The sequence below is a fragment of the Eucyclogobius newberryi genome, unplaced genomic scaffold, assembly GCF_026437365.1.
Source record: "Eucyclogobius newberryi isolate DKJ021-1_F unplaced genomic scaffold, fEucNew1.0.hap1 SCAF_19, whole genome shotgun sequence".
In the NCBI taxonomy this organism is placed as follows: Eukaryota; Metazoa; Chordata; class Actinopteri; order Gobiiformes; family Gobiidae; genus Eucyclogobius; species Eucyclogobius newberryi.
In genome coordinates, this window is record NW_027315823.1 from 33,983,168 (window position 1) to 33,998,214 (window position 15,047).

At 43.1% G+C, this 15,047-nt stretch overlaps 1 protein-coding gene and 1 pseudogene across 1 annotated transcript in view; both read left to right on the plus strand.

Annotated features, from left to right (window-relative positions):
* Positions 1–15,047, plus strand: part of stat2 (signal transducer and activator of transcription 2) — a 60,929-nt gene that overhangs the window by 27,043 nt on the left and 18,839 nt on the right. The gene's annotated exons all lie outside the window — the stretch shown is intronic.
* On the plus strand, positions 8,935–10,116 carry LOC140365783 (NF-kappa-B-activating protein pseudogene; annotated as a pseudogene).

Sequence of the window (15,047 nt, forward strand, 5' to 3'; positions counted from 1 at the left end):
TATTAGACAAGAGGTTATGCACAGATCAAGGAAAACTAGAGAAAGAAGGGAAATAAAGTGATGTTTGTATTATGTGCTATAAAAAACAACCAATAATTCAAATATAACCTGCAATAATGGGTCATATCTTACATATATAAATGTAAAGGTGTTTAAAAGTGACAGTGCTGTACTTACAGGGGCTGAGACCACATTTGAGGTTTTATTACATATTTCATAATGACGTGTGCTGTGTTTAAACAAAGCACACGCTTGTTTTGTTTCTAACTTCTAAGGTTTAAACTTATGCATAAATAAATGACTTTTGGTTCTAGCTTTAAAAATTAATGTGAAAAGAGGAACTTTTGTGTTACAGAGCGAAATGTAAATCTGTCAATAACATATTCCAGCTTTTCTCTGTTAAATGTGCAGAATATATCAACGTTCTAATGAGTACCTTTCTCATCTTCAGAGTGCTGACCAGTGAGTTTAGTCTGTCTGTGCTGTCCAGAGCTCTACAGGTCACTACAGGTCACTACAGGTCACTACAGGTCACTACAGGTCACTACAGGTCACTGCAGACCTAATCACTGCAGACACAGAGTCATCTCAAGTAAACTCCTGACGACTCCAAAGCAAAAGGTATTTTAATAATAACTTGTGCCTCGACTAAAAGTAAACAGTGTAGAATCAGTATTTTGAATTTATAAAATGTCTGTTTTGTTATGACCAAAAAAACTAAATGATAATTGTTCTTCAAAAGAGACACTGATGTGTCACATGTGTCTGTGAAGCAGCTTCAGGACAAACATATGAAGTGTATGTTATATGACTTGTATAATCTAAACATGTGAAGTGTATGTTCTATGACTTTTATAAATCTAAACATGTGAAGTGTATGTTCTATAACTTGTATAATCTAAACATATGAAGTGTATGTTATATGACTTGTATAATCTAAACATATGAAGTGTATGTTATATGACTTGTATAATCTAAACATATGAAGTGTATGTTATATGACTTGTATAATCTAAACATATGAAGTGTATGTTATGTGACTTGTATAATCTAAACATATGAAGTGTATGTTATATGACTTGTATAATCTAAACATATGAAGTGTATGTTATATGACTTGTATAATCTAAAACATATGAAGTGTATGTTATATGACTTGTATAATCTAAAACATATGAAGTGTATGTTATATGACTTGTATAATCTAAACATATGAAGTGTATGTTATATGACATGTATAATCTAAAGCTGTGACATGTTCTGTTTCTCTCAGTCATACGATGGAGCTGAACGGTGCAGTTACTGAAGTACAGAAGACTGCGTAGCCATGGAAACAAAGTCTTGTTAAATACTGAGATATTCAGTATTTAACGCAATAATGTCACATTCATGTGCATATAACTGATGTAAAAAGAGTGTTTATTTTACCATTATTATTAGTATTATTTTGTCTTACGCTGTTTTTTATTTTATCTTTATTTCCCCCTCCATTCTTTATTAAGGTATGAGAGGTTCTGTCTAGAGGAGTTTTTGTTTATAAGAGTTCTTCTATTAAGATCGATCTATTAAGAGTGTTTTTTAAACTTCCTATAAGTTTTCTGTCCTTTTCCTCTGGATCTACTGTGTTGCAACAACCAGCGCAACCAGCGCAAACTAACAGGTGTGTGCGCGCGCAGCCCCATCCACATGTCGGCGGAGGAAGAAGTGCAGAGCGACGGTGCATCAGAAAACTCGGATCCTGAACGCGACGACGCCAGGGATTCACACAGAGAGATGGCGACCACTGTACAAATAACTCCCCCAGAGACATTTGATTTTTCACGGCCTACAGAGTGGCCAAAGTGGATCAGACGTTTTGAAAGGTTTCGCATTGCAACAGCCCTCAACAGCAAACCAGAGGAATATCAGGTGAATTCACTCCTGTATGCAATGGGAGATGCAGCTGATGACGTTTTGGCTGTTTTACCACTGAGTGATGATAACAAAAAGAACTATGGTGCGGTCAAAGCGGCTTTTGATAAACATTATGTGGGAAAACACAATGTCATTTTTGAAAGAGCGCAATTCAACTCCAGACGTCAACAAGATGGTGAGAGTGCAGAATCTTTCATCACAGCTGTACACAAACTTTCAGAAAATTGTGGATTTGGAATGCTTAAAGAGGAACTTATAAGAGACAGAGTTGTAGTTGGCATAAGAGATAAAATATTGTCAGAGCAACTACAAATGGACTCAGAATTAACACTTGCCAAAGCGATTCAGAAGGTCAGGCAGAGTGAAACTGTAAAGAAACAACAGACTATTTTATACAGCAACGTTGCAGAAGAAAAAGCACTGAACATGGACATTATACGAACAAATATTAAAAGAGGCAAGTCTCAGACATGGCAGAAGAAGGAACAAAATAAATCCAAGCCAAATGAAAAAGAGTGTAGTCGCTGTGGAAGAAAGAATAAGCACTCATGGAAAGACTGCCCAGCTAAAGAGGCACAGTGTCGTAAATGTCAGAAAAAAGGACATTTTGCGGTAGCTTGTCGTAGTAGTGAAGCAGCAGGTTTACGTGAAGTAACTGAAAATCTAAGTAATACAGACAGTGAAGAGCTTGTGTTCTTAGGGGAAATAGGAACAAACAGGTCAGAACCCTGGGTTCAAAAGGTCAAATTAAATGGGGAAAATGTTGAGTTTAAACTTGACACAGGGGCAGATGTTACATCTATTCCAGAGAGACTGTACAGGCCAGACAGGGACGGAAAGCTGCAGAAGCCTACAAAGAAACTACTAGGGCCAGGCAGTTACCCTCTTAAAGTTAGAGGCTGCTTTGGGGCGCAGTTGGTAGTAAAAGGGCGCACTACGTCACAAGATGTCTATCTGGTGTCAGGTCTAGTACAGCCATTGTTAAGTAGACCAGCATGTGAGGCTTTAGGACTGGTGTACAGAGTAGACACAGTCAGCGAAACTGAAACAGATTTCAGATCAGCTTACCCCAATGTGTTTAAGGGTTTAGGCAAGCTGAAAGAACCGTATCACATAGAGCTAGAGCAGGGTGCCATACCTGTGGCCCTGTCTGCCCCGCGACGTGTCCCCCTTCCCCTCAGAGATGCAGTTAGAACAGAGCTGCTCAGAATGGAAGAAATGGGAGTTATTTCAAAAGTAACTGAACCAACTGAGTGGTGTTCAGGCATTGTGGTGATTCCTAGGCCGGCAAAGAAGCCCCCCAGAATATGTGTGGACCTCACACCCCTGAACACAGTTGTAAAAAGGGAACGTCACATTCTCCCAGCAGTGGATCAAACATTAGCTATGATGAAAGACGCTAAAGTGTTTACAAAGCTCGATGCTCGTTCCGGATTTTGGCAAATCCCTCTCACGCCAGAGTCAAGGCCTCTCACAACTTTCATTACACCTTTTGGGAGGTTTCATTTCAATAGACTTCCCTTCGGCATAGCATCAGCACCTGAACATTTCCAAAGGAGAATGTCACAGATGCTGGAGGACTTTGATGGTGTGATCTGTCATGCCGACGATGTGATGGTGTACGGCAGGGACAGACGGGAGCACGACCAGAGACTACATTGTGTGCTTAAAAAGTTTCAAAAAGAAGGTCTCACACTTAACGAGAAGTGTGAGTTTGCAAAAAGTGAAATCATTTTTGTGGGACACAAAGTTTCTGCAAAAGGCATCGAGGCGGATCCAGACAAGGTAAAAGCGATCCAGCAGCTGCCACAGCCCCAAAGTGTGGAGGACGTGCGCCGTCTCTTGGGCATGACAAACTATCTTGCCAAGTTCATGCCGCAGTTAGCCACAGTCACCACACCGCTTAAGGAGCTGCAGAAAGAGAGAAACGAGTGGATTTGGGCACAGCCGCAGGAAACGGCGTTTCAGAGAATAAAAGAAATCTTAAGTTCTCCGGAAGTGCTCGCTCAGTACTCCAATAATGCAGACACAAGAGTAGCTGCGGATGCATCGCCATACGGTATTGGAGCCGTACTCTCTCAGAAACAGTCAGACGGTTCGTGGCGGCCGGTGACCTACATTTCAAGAGGACTAACCGACACAGAGAGACGTTATGCCCAAATAGAAAAGGAGGCACTCGCTGCAACATGGGTATCTGAAAGACTTTCTTCTTATCTCATGGGACTACAGTTCACACTGATTACGGACCACAAGCCTTTGGTCCCTCTTCTGAGCACAAGAGGCCTGGATGACCTACCTCCACGCATCCTGAGATTCCGCCTCAGGCTGCTACGATTCTCATTCAACATTGTCCATGTGCCTGAAAAAAACCTCGTCACCGCTGATGCCCTGTCACGAGCTCCGCTGGCGGGTCCGCCGTCATTAAGTGACCTCCAGTTGGAGAAAGAGGTAGAGGTTTTTGTGGACTGTGTAGTGTCTCAAATCCCAGCCACAGAAAAAAGGCTGGTGGAGCTAAAGGCAGCACAGGAAGTAGACAAACTGTGTAAAAAAGTAACTGACTATTGTTTGACAGAGTGGCCAGAAAAATGTAAACTAGATCCAGAAGTAAAAGGGGTCTGGCAACACAGAATGGACTTTCACGTAGCTCAGGGTCTTCTCATGAAAGGGGAGAGACTTGTGATACCACCTTCAATGAGAGCGGACATTATTCAACGTCTGCATGAAGGACACCAGGGCATTTCAAAGTGCAGGGCCAGAGCAAAACAGGCCGTTTGGTGGCCTGGCATCTCAGCACAAATAGGTCAAATGGTGGAAAATTGTGAAACATGTCAAAAACACAGGTTACAGAATCGTGAACCTCTGTTGCCAACACCTGTTCCTAACCGCCCTTGGCAGAAGGTCGGCATGGATCTGTTTGAATGGTCAAAGAAGCAGTATCTTCTTCTTGTTGACTTTTTCTCCAGATACATTGAAATAGTTGAACTCAAACACACAACAGCAGAAGTTACTATTAAAGCTGTAAAAGAGACTTTTGCAAGACACAGAGTTTCAGAGACTGTGTTTTCAGATAATGGGCCGCAGTTTTCGTCAGAGCAGTTCAGACAGTTTGCAAAAGAGTATCAATTCACACATGTCACGAGCAGCCCCAGATACCCCCAAGCAAATGGAGAGGCAGAGCGTGCTGTTCGCACTATTAAAGACTTGTGGAAAAAGGACAGTGACTACAGCAGAGCGCTGCTGGCTTACAGGGCCACTCCACTGGAACATGGGTTCTCGCCAGCGCAGCTGCTCATGGGAAGAAACCTGCGCACCACTCTACCTCAACACACAACCAAGCTGGATCCTACGTGGCCGGATTTACAGACTTTTCGAAAAAAGGATGAGGAAAGGAGACGTGAGCAGGCTAAACATTACAACCGTAGACACCGTGCCAGATCACTCCCAAAACTATCATCTGGACAGAAAGTGTGGATTACCACTGAGGAAACCACTGGATCTGTAGTTAGACCAACCAATGCTCCCAGATCGTATGTGGTAGAGACTGACAGGGGTTTCCTGAGGAGAAACAGAAGGCACCTCAGACCGACAGGGACTATTACTAGTTCAGGTCGTCTGGTGAGACCTCCTGATAGACTGAATTTGTAAAGATTCTAATGTTCACATAAAAGGTTGTTCTAAAGACATGTTAAGGTAAAATACAGCTATGTTCAATACTAATGTGAAAAGAAATGCTTATACTAAAATATGCTGTATCTTTATGTTTCTTCGAAATGTTGGTGTTTACTTTAAAGAGTATACCTTAAGCTAAAAGGAGGAGGTGTAGCGGTAGACTACTGTTCCCAGAATGCATCGCATCTAGGTTGTTGGGACTTCCTGGGTTATGGGAATAAACGTGCTTCAAGACGTAAGACACTTGTGTCCCGAGTCTTCTTCATACAGGTACGGTACCTCTGGTGGTACACGAGGGTACTGCAAATTTCAAGGTAAATTATAATACTAAAATAATAAAGTCAATAATACAACAATCTCGTCAAGAATAATGTTTTCCTACGGAGATAATTAATAAACCTGTTATTCTCTCTATGTCCACCACTGCTGTAGTAAGGTCTCTGATAAGACTGTCTTCAATTACATTTACATAATTAAAGACAACAAAGAGACAACATGAAAAAAATTGTATTACAGAAAATGTGTATTTTTCACTATTGGCCAGCAGGAGCACATTGAATATTGACTTCCTCTTCTTCTTTTGTTTTGAAGGGATAATTTCCTCTCGTGCCACAGGCCTGCTCCGGGCCTGCGCCGCAGCATGAGCTGTGTAACGTGGAGTGGAGAGAGAGAGGGAGAGAGAGGGGGCGAGAGAGAGAGAGGGGGAGAAAGAGAAAGAGAGGGGAGAGGGAAGGGGAGGAAGAGAGAGAGAGAGGAGAGAGAGGGGGGGGGGCGGGGAGAGGGAGAGAGAAAGAGGGAGGAGGAGAAAGAGAAAGAGAGGGGAGAGAGAGGGGGGAGGGAGAGAGAGGGAGGGGGAGGTAGAGAGAGGTGGAGACGGGGAGAGACGGAGAGAGAGAGAGGAGGAGAGAGAGAGAGGGGCAGAGGAGAGGGAGAGAGAAAGAGAGAGGGGGAGAGAGAGAGGGGGGAGGGAGAGAGATAGGGAGAGGGGGAGAGAGAGAGAGGAGGAGAGAGAGAGGGGGGCGGAGGAGAGGGAGAGAGAAAGAGGGGGAGAAAGAGAGGGGAGAGAGGAGAGGGGAGGGAGAGGGAGAGGCACTAGTATTCATGCATTAGCGTTAGCATTAGCGTTAATGTTAGCATTCGCGCATTAGCACTAGCATTCGCGCATTAGCATTAGCGCTAGCATTTGCACATTAGCGTTAGCATTAGCGCTAGCATTCGCACATTAGCATTAGCGTTAGCATTAGCATTTGCACATTAGCATTTGCACATTAGCATTTGCACATTAGCATTTGCACATTAGCACATTAGCATTAGCGTTAGCATTAGCATTTGCACATTAGCATTTGCACATTAGCATTTGCACATTAGCATTTGCACATTAGCATTTGCACATTAGCATTTATGTTAGCATTAGCACTAGCATCAACGTCAGCATTAGCATTCACGCATTACCACTAGCACTCGCGCATCAGCGTTAGCATTAGCATTAGCGTTAGCATTAGTGTTGGCTTTGGCGTTAGCATTCATGCAGTAGCACCAGTATTCGCGCATTAGCGTTAGCATTAGAGTTAGCATTAGCGTTAACAGCAGGTCTCTGGAGAGAGAGAGGGGGACACAAAGGAATTCATAGTTCATTTGAATCAATTACTTAAAACCCTCTCATCTGTAACACTGCTCGTGACTAAGGCCACACAATATTTGTTTTTTCTGGATGTTGGTCGGACGGCGAGAATGCAGTCTCGCGATCGCGATAAAAACACAAATGCGCGGGAAGGCAGTCGCGCGTGTGGCGAGAGCTATCAACGCCGCCTGCGGCTTTAATATTTATTTTGTTTTTAAACTAAATTAATTTGGACTTGACTATATGAAAACGGCAATCTGAACAGAATTGGAGAGACCTACTTCTCCCGATCTACAATTAAGCCTACAGAGAAGTCTGCAGAGACCAAGTGTTTTTAACTACAATGACCACTGTTGAAGAGCAGTTGCAAGCAATACAGGACCAATTGAGAACTTTGCAAGCTGAAAATGAGCAGCTTAGGAGTATTGATGATCCCCCTGTAGTAAATCCCAGGGTAAATTGAACTGTATAGTCCATGAGAATGAAGGTGTCCCAAGTTATATGGCCGTAAAAGGCTCATCAGATAATTGTCGTCTTGAGGATTGGCTTGTCGTAAGGGCAGACACCTCTCAGACAAAGATGGCAATTTGGATGCTGGATGACTTGGGATGGGAGCCTCATAATGAGGAAAAGTGAAGACCCGGACACAATTGTGGACATTTTTTAAAAACTGTATTGTACCAAAAAAAAAAAAAACGCATGGTGGTGGTACAGCAGTTTTATGGCAGAAAGGTGGTGCCTCACCAAGGAAATGTTTTTTTTTTTATTGTGTTTATGACTTTAATGGACTGTGTATCTGACAGTGTCCCTGATGCTGTCCCATATCCACAAACTGTGCTGAGGAACCAGTTGGTGGAGTAGGTGAAGGATGGAATGCTGGGACATGTTTAAAGATGTGTGGTACAGGTTCCAGACCAGGGCAGCCCAGGATATGTCTGATCACCTTCGGCGGGGGCTGTTGGCCCTCCTCCAGCTGGGTTAAAGCACCAATGGACAACAAATGGCCAGACACCGCAACCTTCACCGCTTCCCGAGCTCGTCTGGTAAACAGCGGTCATGTGCATTAACTATAGGTGTAATGGTAATGGTAATGGCTCACTTTAGTGGGTGATTTTATTTATAGTTATTGGTGATGGTGGCACAGAGTAAAGTTATGGTAATGGTTTGTTTTCTTTAATCTTGTTTGTTTTGTCACTTGTAGTTTGCCTCTCCCTCCCCAGCTAGAGTGGACAATCACCAACTCTTTATCAGACCTGTTTATAGTGTTTTAGATAAAAGCTTCCTTCAAGGCTTTGACCCACACTGACTGACTTGTTTTGTAATCAAAGCAGACTCGCACCCACAGAACACCTAACCAGTGTTACATGCAAGAGATGGGGAACGTATTCGTGAGCTACTTGGCGCAAATGAGTGCTTTATATGGAAGCGGTCGTCATCCCAATGTAAAGTGCTCGTTTAGTGCGCACATCTGCACGGGCTTTGCCCGTTTACAACGGTAATGTTCCATTTTCCTACTACTAATTAGTATGCACGGGGCGTGCATGAGTGGAGGAGTGCGTTGCTGAGTGTTTGGAAGTGGGCGAGCGCTTTGCGCTCCATTTCGTGCGCACTTTGTGCGCACTTTCGCAGCCGTGCTTTGCACGGCCTTACGGGACTAATAGGCCTCTCGCCAGCTTGTGGCGCTCGGGCCTAATTAGTCAAGTCGGCCTGTTTCAGTACGGCCATCACTAGTGTAAACTTCAAGTGTGAAGCTGTTATTTAACTTTTTTGTTGATTAGAACACACGTGGCAACATATTAACAACATGCCGTCCTCGGACCGGTCCAGCTACGGTGGCCCACGGAAACCGCAGACTTGAAGTTGTAGTAGATCACAGTTTGTCTCCAGATACCTTTTGCCCCAAACTCCCTAAAGCAGGGGACAGAGAATGGGAGCGGGAGGACCGTGAACGGCGATTCCGAGAGGCGAAAACCCTCAAGTGAATCAAACTCGGAACCCCACACGGAAGTCAGTCCAGATCTGGGTCGAGGTCCAGGGAGCGTCGTGTAATTACCAATAACCACCCAGCAGCGGGAGCATGGTGGTTGGCTCAGAGACGATGCACAGAGGCAGAGACCAGAAGCTTTCATCGCCAGGCGACTACAATAAAGAGAAAGAATTGGCGAATTGGGTTGTCCCGAAGTTTGGGGATATTCGCCAAGAGTCAAAGAACCAGATTCTGATGAATTTACCCCTGTTGAAGCTGATGGGAAAAATAGCAGCACTGAATCACATTCTAAAGAGGAAGAGAAGAAGAAAAATAAATAAAAAAAAGCACTCTGAGGACAGCGACCTGGAATCTGATTCTGATGAAACACTTAGGAAAAAGAAAAAGAAGTGCAAAAAGTCCAAAAAGTTCAAGAAAAAGAAGACTTAAAAGAACCGTAGGGAGCCCAGCTCGTCGAGCAGTGAAGAGTCTGGGGACAAAGAGGAGGATGATACTGGAGCTGTAATGTGGGTGGAGAAAACTTAAGGATGAGCAAGTCATTGGTTCCGAAGCTCCCCTCACACATCTGTCCCGGGATGAGAAACCACTGGACTTTGGGCACACACTGCTGCCAGGTGAAGGTGCCGCTATGGCAGAATATGTCAAATCTGGCAAACGTATTCCAAGAAGAGGAGAAATTGGACTCACTAGTGATGAGATTGCATACGTTGAAAAATCTGGCTATGTGATGAGTGGCAGCAGACATTGTCGTAAGGAAGCTGTGCGTCTACAGAAGGAAAACCAGATGTACAGTGCGGATGAAAAGGGAGCTCTGGCAACATTTAACCACGAAGGAAGGATGAAGAGAGAGAGCAAGATCCTGTCAAACTTCAGAGAAATGGTGTACAGAAAAACAAAAGGCTAAGATGAGAATAGATGGCGGTAAATGCACATTGAAAGCAACGACAACAACGAATGTAACTCCAAGAATCACAACTACAGTAGGTGGCGGTAATGTAAAAAAAGCTACAAGAAGAGCTGATGTTCTAAACCTTAAGATAAGGCTATGAGGTGATGTTTTTGCACTTTAGTGCATAGTTTTACCGACGTCACATTTTTCAGATAATTAAACCTCAACTAATACGTTTTAAAAACATATTCTACACATTTCTGTTGGATTGACATAATCGTCTGAATATCGTTAAAACTTTTGTCAATATCGCAGAATAAAACATGAATTAAAGCACAAAATAACAACTTCATTATTATTATTATTTGTGTTCAAAGAAGATTAAAATGACAAAATAACAATGACAAATATAAACAGCAAATTTGTCTGATTTCGTTCTCTCAATGATTTCTCCCATCAGACTTTGTGTTTTGCATGTCATTTAAATCATCTTAAATGTCCAAAAATCTGATAATAATCAGATTTTGGTGTACATATAAACATCGCCACTGACAAACAAACCATTTTTACCCAATGGACTTTTCCCCACCAGAATCAATATTCAAGCCCTGAGCTATCCATGTAAAGTAATGAGGCCATCTCTAAACGGGACGATCTGATTGGACCAAACACAAAGCCGGGCACTCTGCATGTTTTAGGAGAGAAAAAGGGGCCAAAACAGGGACAGAAGGACTGAGGACATCTTTATCCCGTCCCAAACCAACAACAACGGACCTGTATTGGCTTTTTTCAAAGGTAAGTGTGAATACATGTGTGTAACTTGCTGTAAAGACGTGATGAATTATACAGCGCGAGTGGATGGAGACTGATCTTTTAGTTCTGGTGAATTCATGTTTTAAAGAAAGTACATCGCGATTAAGTGTTTTCTGGAGGGACGAGCCTGACATTTGCAGTGAGTTGAAATAAGTGCTATTATTATTAAAAGTTGCCCTGTAGAAGAATTTAAAGCAAGATGTGCATTTTAACACAAGTTGAGTTCATTTTTGGTAGTATTTACTTTATTACCTTCTCAATGCATGTTTAATTATACGCTCAATAATAAACTGCCCTTCTTATTGCAGACACAGCAGTTAGACATTTGTGTTGTTTTAAATGTAGTTTGTACTTGGTAAAATGTTGTTATCATAGATCAGTGGCTCAAACTTCGAAACACACAAAAAAGTGTTGCCTTCAGATTAGTACCACATGATCCAAGCCAAGTCTAAACTAAGAATATAATCTTTATTAATGAAGCACTTTTTAAAAATGTAAAATCATAAAAATATTATTAAAAATGATAATAAAGACAGTAAAGAAACAAATACAGGAACGAGGCAGTGAAACAGAGGATATAGGAAAATAAAACGAATAGCTTAATTAAATACAATAAGGACAGTTAAAAGAAATCCATTAGATAAAAGTGAGTTTTAAGAAGTGATTTAAAGGCGTAATGGACAATGATTGTGCGCCAAATCTGAGTCTCATTTCCTCGTGGTGTGGACTGCCTATTAGTCCTGCCACGTATCAATCATAGAACGCACCTACTCGTCCCCAGGAGAGCAGCACGTTTCCCTGTGTCTAAGCGCATGAATCTATCATAATAGTTCCCTCAGTGTACAGGACAAAATTAAGACAGAGAAAGACAGTTCGAGTTGGTTCAGAAGAGACGGAAATCTACGAAGAGACGAGAGATGCGATCCGTCGCGCTAATAAACTCGGCTTGAGTTCTCAAATCGGCGAAAAAACATCCATTACGCCTTTAAACGATAATAGGATAAGATAAAAAATATATTGTCTGTAAAATGGAAAGTTGATTTACATATAGTACATTGTATCAAAATCATAAATCATCCTGAGGCAGGTTGTAACAAAGTCGAGGAGCCCGGACCAAAAAGGTTCTCACTTCGTCCGGAGCCTCAACTTTGGAACAACACAAACCTGCCTGAGGATCCAAGGCAGCTCATGGAGGGTTTAAAGTTCAGAAATGTAACTTGGTGCTTCAAAAGCGATCAGTAAACTCTTAAATCAACATGAGCCTGAAGCTGAGGGTGGTACCACAGGTCTGGAAGACCTCCTGTCTGGTAAGACACCGCGCGCCAAAGACTTCAACAGCTTCAAGCCGGTGGCTCTCACGTCCGATTCTGATGAAGACACTGGAGCGGCTGGTCCTGGACCGCCTCCGCTCCACCGTGAGCCCAGCCATGGACCCGCTGCAGTGCATATCGGCCTGGCACCTCCTGGAGTGGAGGACGCCGTCATCTCCCTGCTGCACCACTCTCTCTCTCACCTGGAAAAGCCTGGCAGCTCTGTGAGGATCCTGTTCTTCGATCTCTCCAGCGCCTTCAACACCATCCAGCCGCTGCTCCTGAGGGACAAGCTGGAGACGGCTGGTGTGGAGTATGACCTGGCAGAGTGGATCCTGGACTACCTCACAGACCGACCCCAGTTTGTGAGAGCCCGGGACTGTGTGTCTGACACTCGGACCTGCAGTGTGGGGGCGCCCCAGGGCACTGTCCTCGCGCCCTTTCTCTTCACCCTTTACACTGCAGACTTCAGACATGACACGGACAGCTGTGTCCTGCAGAAGTTCTCTGATGACTCTCCCATCATCGGACTCATCACGGACAACGATGATGCGGAGTACAGAGGACTGGCGCAGGACTTTGTGGACTGGTGTCAGCGGAACCACCTCCTCATCAACGCCGGGAAGACCAAGGAGATGGTGGTGGACTTCCGCAGACGCCACTCTACTGCCCCCTCACCAGTGAACATCCAGGGACGGGACATTGAGAGAGTGGACTCATACAAGTACCTGGGTGTTCATCTGAACCACAAACTGGACTGGACTCATAACACAGACGCACTGTACAGGAAGAGCCAGAGTCGGCTCTACCTCCTGAGGAGACTCAGGTCTTTTGGAGTGACAGGGCCACTCCTGAAGACCTTCTACGACTCTGTGGTGGCATCAGCCCTCCTGTACGGTGTGGCCTGCTGGAGCAGCAGCATCACAGAGAGGGAGAGGAGGAAGCTGGACAAAGTCATCAAGAAGTCCAGCTCCGTCCTGGGCTGCGCTCTGGACTCGGTGCAGGAGGTGGGGGACAGAAGGGTCCTGGCTAGATTCACATCTATGCTGGACCATGAGTGTCACCCCCTGCAGGACACTCTGTCCGCTCTGGAGAGCAGCTTCAGTGAGAGACTGATCCACCCTCGCTGTGTGAAGGAGGTTTCGCAGGTCTTTCCTTCCTGCTGCTGTCAGACTTTATAACAAACACTGTTAGTCCTGAACACTCGCAATACTGACCTAACCGTGTGCAATTCCGTCATATGTGCAATTACTGTCGTGATTCATGTGCAATCCATGTGCCTTCGTGACACATTCATGTGCAATTACTGTCATGATCACATGCAATGGTATTTATGTATGTATTTATTTATTTAATCTTTATTATTTTCCCCTCCATCCCTTGTTGGGTAATGGGAGGTTTTGTCTATGGGAGTTTTTGTTTATAGGAGTGTTTTTCAAACTTCCTATAAGTGATCTGTTTTCTTCTGTATCTACCTCTGTATCTACCTGAGTTGCATCAATGAAATTTCCCCATGTGGGACAATAAAGGAATATCTTATCTTATCTTATAAAATGCATGGGAAGCCAGTGAAAGGAAGCTGAAGCTGTGATGTGTTTCCAAAGTATTTTCTGGTGGAGCCAGGAGTGAAAGACTGTTGCACATGTGCACTGGATAAAAATATAATCGCAACACTTTTGTTTTTGCTCCCATTTTTCATGAGCTAAACTCTAAGATATGAAACTTATGAAACAAGATGCTGATGAGAGCATGCATATATCACAGGTGTGCCTGAGGCTGGCCTCTCTTTGAAATGTTTGGTTTTGCTTCATTGGGAAGTGTCTGGAGTGACATTCTGGACTTTGGCACGAACTGAAACACGCTGTCGCAAACGTCAATCCACAGCCTCCCAAACATGCTCAAACAAATGTCTTATATATATTTATATTTATAGCCCTAGTGAGGTGTTTTGCCTACAACTGCAGTATACGCTAGGGATGACACTATATCACATTTTAGTGTTAACCGGTTATCCGTAGGCAGATTTTTGTCCCAACTGTCTCTAAAGACACCTCTCCAAATTAAAACCATACTTGTTTTTTAAGTATGTGGATTATATACAAAAACTCGGTCTCTGTGTAAAGGTAACATTCTCTATTTTGACCCTCAACAGTCAGAACTATTCTAAGTCTGACTGAACAAAAGTTTTTTTGTTAAAAATGAGGGTGTTTATAGCTGCTGTTTGTATGTGAGGCCTGAAATACACTATATATCTTTACAAAAACTAGTTGACCACTTAAGTTTCAAATGTGAGATCATTATCTGTAGAAACAAGTATTTTACCACACTTTTTATAATATTTTATCCAGGCGTTGGATAAAAGGACCATTCCCTTGACCAAATCTATCCAAATTGGACACATTTAGAAAACATTTGATCACTTTTGACTTCTTCAACCTACATACATCAATGAGGGCTCTATTGAAAGCTTACAACTAGGGGAATCCATTTCTTTATGCAGATACACTATATGTTATTGAAATTCATATTCCATAAATAAATAAAAAAATCATATCAAATAAATAAATTCACAATAAAAATAGACAAAAATAAGTGTTATGTGAGCACGTTTTGCGCACAAAACCATTGCACGGCTCTGTAAAAATAACTAGTTGGTTTAGCAAGGGTGGGACTTGTGCGTAGTTTGCATCTCTATGTGACACTTCATTGGCTTTACTGGGCCGTAGAACTGCCAAAAACTGTCCTGATTGGCTAATCTTGGTGTCAATCAAAAGTTAACGCTTCCTCTTAGCTTCTGTAGCAAGGACATTGCGGTGAAAATTCTATTCTCTTTGATATGGGCAA